Below are 5,888 nucleotides of genomic sequence, written 5' to 3'. Positions count from 1 at the left end.
TCAAGCAGAAAGTAAGCCATCCATCAGAAGACTGGCCAACTCAATGCACATGACAGCACATATCCTTAAGTCCACCCAGGGGTTCCTGGGCTCCCCTAGAAATGGCATCCTCAAAAGGAAGCTCTTTAATTGTCTCTCTCAATTTCTTCAGAGGATATGCACCACACTTAGGGCAGAGTAGAGGCTTCCTGAGCACCAAGATAGACTGGCTGACTAATGAGTCACAGTCACCACCTATTTCACACACACACACACACACACACACACACACACACACAAATGCTGCCATGGCTAATGAGCCAGGATGAGAGAAAAAAACTCGATTCTGCTGCTACCAGGTCCTTCTGAAAATGCTAAAGGATGGTGATCCTGTAGCTCTGGAAGCTGGCATCTTTCTAGGACAGTTAGTAGGTGGGCATTGTCCATTTCTCCATCACATGTGAGCCAATACCAGCCTTCTCACACAGGGGTCAGTACCACACCCTTTCATTATACAGACATATGCATTCGTGGTTTTTGGCAATGCAGTTCCAAGAGAAACATCATCTACATATGTGTGCCCATCAAACCCAAGCAAGCCAACTGTGATGCATTTCAGTAGAAAGACATGGTACTGAGTTGAGCCCTGCACAAAAGAAATTTCAAGCCACAAAAGGAAGTTACTTTCCCTGAACTCCTTTATGTGAGTTACCATGACACTCTCTGAATATATTTCAGATTTTAAATATTCAAAAATACCACAGAAACTATTCGGGCGATGTGATGTCTGGAGAGAACCGCCCACAAACAATGCGCTGAAGATCACACTGCTTTATCACTGGTTAGCTTGGTTGCAGAAGGAGCTCGCTTACTTAGTCTTTCACTAAGACACATTTTTCTGACTTTCCCACTGGTTGAGTCAGAAAAAGGTAAAGTGTCCTGCCACATGAGCTACTAGTTCTGGTGAAAGAGCCAGTACTTTCCTTATCTTGTACAAGCCAAGACCTTGGAGAAAAGGAAACTCCCTCATTTTCAGTTTTCCCCAACTTTAACCCTAACTATTTCCAAATTCACGTCAATTACTTTGTTGTTGCTGCCTTTTCAACAGATTAATACTAGAGGTATTTTCCTTTAATCTCAGCACTCCAAAAGCAGAAGCAGAAGGATCTTGAGTTGGAGACCAGCCTGAGCTACACAACAAGCTCTGGGCCATCTTGGGGCCCTTAGTAAGAAGAGATGGGAGGAGAAGAAGAGGAGAAGGAGGAGGAGGGGGAAGGGGGGCCAGAAGGAAAAATAAGTTTTTGAGAAAGCCCATGCTACACTGAAAACGAGGCTTGCTGGCAGGGAAAGCATTTTCCTAGTATGCTCAAGACCCTGGGCTTAGACCCCAAGCACAGTGGGGTCAGAGAAAGGTCAGAGGTAAGTCTCAGGGACCTCTTTAGGAATGAGTTCAATTAGCAGAATAGATTTCCCTTTTACAGGAGGGAAATGGTAGAGTCTGGCAAAGGGAAGGACGATGAAACCAGCCAGAGGAGGAACAGTTGGGAAAGGGAATGTAGAAAAAACCAAGGATTCATTTGGCAGTTCATAATTCTCCCCTCCTCCATGCAGTCCCTGAATGAGAGTTTCAAGCAAGGTCTGATCTGCTTGAAAGGATAAAGCAGGGAAAATAAGAGACTTTGTGAGTCCCAGCAAGCATGTACAGCTCTCTAGTTCAGTCTAGAACCCTGCACATGGTAAGATCTGACCAAAAGTCAGATTTCACTGGAGGCATTTCCCCTACGGCAGGTACAGTACGGCATCCAGCTGCACATGCATGGCACACAGGCTTTAATGGCTACAATTCCCTTGTGAGGCTTCCCTCCCCTGGCCACCTCCCACAGCACAGCCATTATGTAGTCTCCAATTTGCTCCGGGATTTGATCAGTATTTCCTACCCTGGGCTTTCCGAGCTGGAGGGCAGGTTAAATAAATACATGCATTTATGTGGCTTCCATATTACTTCATCTACCTTGCACTGAAAAAAGAAAAAAAAAAAGAACAAAAAAACAATAATAATAAATGAGCAAGTGTGAAGCAAAAAATTCAGCTCCAAGAATTTCAGTGAAGAATCCCTCACACATCACTGAAAGTATCATCCTGAGCCTAAAGCATCCTCTGGGGCTTCTTTCACAATACTGAGCCTGGTGAACCTTTCCCATAGTCACTGTATGGCAAGGTCTGCTAATCTCAGAAAATCTTGCATATTCTGGAGAAAAGTTGGTGTCTACTCTTTGGGGACAGTTCTTTCAGGCATAGCTTTCCCTTCCCATCACATGCCTCACCCAAGCAACTAGCTTTTGGCTAACTAATATCCAAGTGGTCAGGGAGAGAATGAATCTGCTTTGTTTGTTTTTTTTTAATTTTATTTTTTTTTATCAGTTACATTTTATTAACTCTTTATCCCAGCCGTGTCCTGCTCCCTCATTCCCTCCCAGTCCCTCCCTCCCTCCCTCCCTCCCTCCCTCCCTCCTCTCCACCGTGCCCCTTTCCAAGTCCACTGATGAGGGGGGGACCTCCTCCCCATTCATCTGATCCTGTTTTATTAGGTATCTTCAGGACTGGCTGCAAAGCCCTCCTCTGTGGCCTAACAGGACTGCTCCTCCCTTGGGGTGTGGGGAGGCCAAAGAGCCAGTCATTGAGTTCCTGTTAGAAATAGTCCTTGTTCCCCTCACTTTGAGAAACCAATTAGTTACTGAGCTACCACAGGCTACATCTGAGTGGAGGTTCTAGGTTATATCCATACATGGTCCTTGGTTGAATGTCAGTCTCAGAAAAGACCCTGTGCCCAGATATATTTGGTCCTTGTGGAGCTCCTATCCTTTCCCCATCAGACTAACTCCCCTTCTGTCTTATGATTCCCTGTACTCTGCCAAAGGTTTGGTCATGAGTCTTTGCTTTGAAAACACTGCTAGTTAGAGTCTTTCAGATGCGCTCAGTAGACTCCTGTCATACGTTCAATGAACATCCCAACTGTCTTTCTAAACGAGGATTGATCATCTTACCCCATGTTCGCTCTCTTGATTATCTTTTTTAGGTGTATAGATTTCATTATGTTTATCATATCTTATAGGTCTATATAAGTGAGTATATCCCATGTTTGTCTTTCTCCTTCTGGGATATTTCACTCAGAATGATCTTTTCTAGATCCCACCATTTGCCTGCAAATTTCATGATTTCCTCCTTTTTGATTGCTGAGTAGTATTCCATTGTGTAAAAATACCACAATTTCTGTACCCATTCCTCCGTTGATGGACATCTGGGTGGTTTCCAGGTTCTGGCTATTACAAATAAAGCTGCTATAAGCATGGTTGAGCAAGTGTCCCTTTTGTGTACTTGAGCAAACTTTGGGTATATACCTAGCAGTGGTATAGCTGGGTCTTGAGGAAGCACTATTCCTAATTGTCTGAGAAAGCGCCAGATAGATTTCCTGAGTGGTTGTACCAGTTTACATTCCCACCAGCAGTGGAGGAGGGTTTCCCTTTGTCCACAACCTCTCCAGCATGTGTTGTCATTTGAGTTTTTCATTTTGGCCATTCTGATGGGTGTAAGGTAATATCTCAGGGTCGTTTTGATTTGCATTTCCCTGATGGCTAATGAGGTTGAGTATTTCTTTAAGTGCTTCTCTGCCATTCGGTATTGCTCTGTCGAGAATTCTCTGTTTAGCTCTGTTCCCCATTTTTTAATTGGGTTACATGGTTTGCTGCTTTTCAGCTTTTTTAGTTTTTTGTATATACTGGATATGAGTCCTCTGTCAGATAAAGGGTTAGTGAAGATTCTTTCCCAATCTGTAGGCAGTTGTTTTGTTTTGATGTCCTTTGCTTTACAGAAGCTTTTCAGTTTCATGAGGTCCCATTTATTGATTGTTGCTCTTAGAACCTGTGCTGTTGGTGTTCTGTTCAGGAAGTTGTCTCCTGTGCCAATGAGTTCTAGGCTGTTCCCCACTTTTTCTTCTAACAGATTTAGAGTATCTGGTTTTATGCTGAAGTCTTTGATCCACTTGGACTTTAGTTTTGTGCAGGGTGATAGATATAGATCTATTTTCATTTTTCTGCATGTGGACATCCAGTTGGACCAGCACCATTTGTTGAAGATGCTATCTTTTTTCCATTGTATGGTTTTGGCTTCTTTGTCAAAAATCGAGTATTCATAGGTGTGTGGGTTTATTTCTGGGTCTTCTATGCAGTTCCATTGATCCTCCTTTCTGATTCTATGCCAATACCATGCAGTTTTTACTACTATTGCTCTGTAGTACAACTTGAGATCGGGGATGGAGATACCTCCAGATGATCTGTTGTTGTACAGGATTGTTTTGGAGATTCTGGGTTTTTCGTTTCTCCATATGAAGCTGAGAATCTTTTTTTCAAGGTCTGTAAAGAATTGAGTTGGTATTTTGATGGGAATTGCATTGAATCTGCAGATTGCTTTTGGCAGGATGGCCATTTTCACAGTCCTACCAATCCATAAGCACGGGAGATCTTTCCATCTTCTGATATCTTCTTCAATTTCTTTCTTCAGAGACTTGAAGTTTTTCTCAAACAGGTCTTTCACTTGCTTGGTTAGTGTCACCCCAAGGTACTTTATGTTATTAGTGGCTATTGTGAAGGGTATTGTTTCCCTAATTTCTTTCTCGGCTCTTTTGTCTTTGGTATACAGGAGGGCTTCTGATTTTTTTGAGTTGGTTTTGTATCCTGCCACTTTGCTGAAGGTGTTTATCAGCTGGAGGAATTCTCTGGTTGAATTTTTGGGGTCGCTCATATATACTATCATATCATCTGCGAATAGTGACACTTTGACCTCTTCCTTTCCGATTTGTATCCCCTTGATCTCCTTTAGTTGTCTTATTGCTCTGGCTAGGACTCCAAGTACTATGTTGAAGATGTACGGAGAGAGTGGGCAGCCTTGTCTTGTCCCTGATTTCAGTGGGATTGATTTAAGTTTCTCTCCATTGAGTTTGATGTTGGCTATAGGCTTGCTGTATATTGCATTTACTATGTTTAGATATGTGCCTTGTATCCCTAATCTCTCCAAGACTTTAAACATGAATGGGTGTTGGACTTTGTCAAATGTTTTTTCAGCATCTAAGGAAATGATCATGTGGTTTTTCTCCTTCAGTTTGTTTATGTGGTGGATTACATTGATGGATTTCCGTATATTGAACCACCCTTGCATGCCTGGGATGAAGCCTACTTGGTCGTGATGGATGATATCTTTGATGTGTTCTTGGATTCGGTTTGCAAGTATTTTATTGAGTATTTTTCCATCAATGTTCATAAGAGAGATAGGTCTGAAGTTCTCTTTTTTTGTTGGGTCTTTGTGTGGTTTAGGTATCAGGGTGACTGTCGCTTCATAGAATGAGTTTGGTAATGTACCTTCTGTTTCTATTTTGTGGAATAATTTGAGGGGAATTGGTGTTAGCACTTCTTTGAAGGTCTGGTAGAATTCCATGCTGAAACCATCTGGCCCAGGGCTTTTTTTGGAGGGGAGACTGTGAATGTCTGCTTCAATTTCCTTGGGGGATATAGGGCTATTCAGTCTTTCTACCTGATCTTGACTTAATGTTGGAAGATGGAATCTATCAAAAAAATTGTCCATTTCATTTAGGTTTTCAAATTTTGTGGCATATAGGCTTTTGTAGTATGACCTAATGATTGTTTGAATTTCCTCAGTGTCTGTAGTTATGGCACCCTTTTCATTTCTGATTTTGTTGATTTGGATAGATTCTCTCTGCTTTTTAGTTAGTTTGGCTAAGGGTTTGTCTATCTTGTTGATTTTCTCAAAGAACCAGCTTTTTGTTTCATTGATTCTTTGAATAGTTTTATTTGTTTCTAATTGATTGATTTCAGCCCTGAGTTTGATTATTTCCAGCT

The sequence above is a fragment of the Meriones unguiculatus genome, chromosome 9, assembly GCF_030254825.1.
Source record: "Meriones unguiculatus strain TT.TT164.6M chromosome 9, Bangor_MerUng_6.1, whole genome shotgun sequence".
Classification (NCBI taxonomy): domain Eukaryota; kingdom Metazoa; phylum Chordata; class Mammalia; order Rodentia; family Muridae; genus Meriones; species Meriones unguiculatus.
This window is presented reverse-complemented; position numbering follows the sequence as displayed.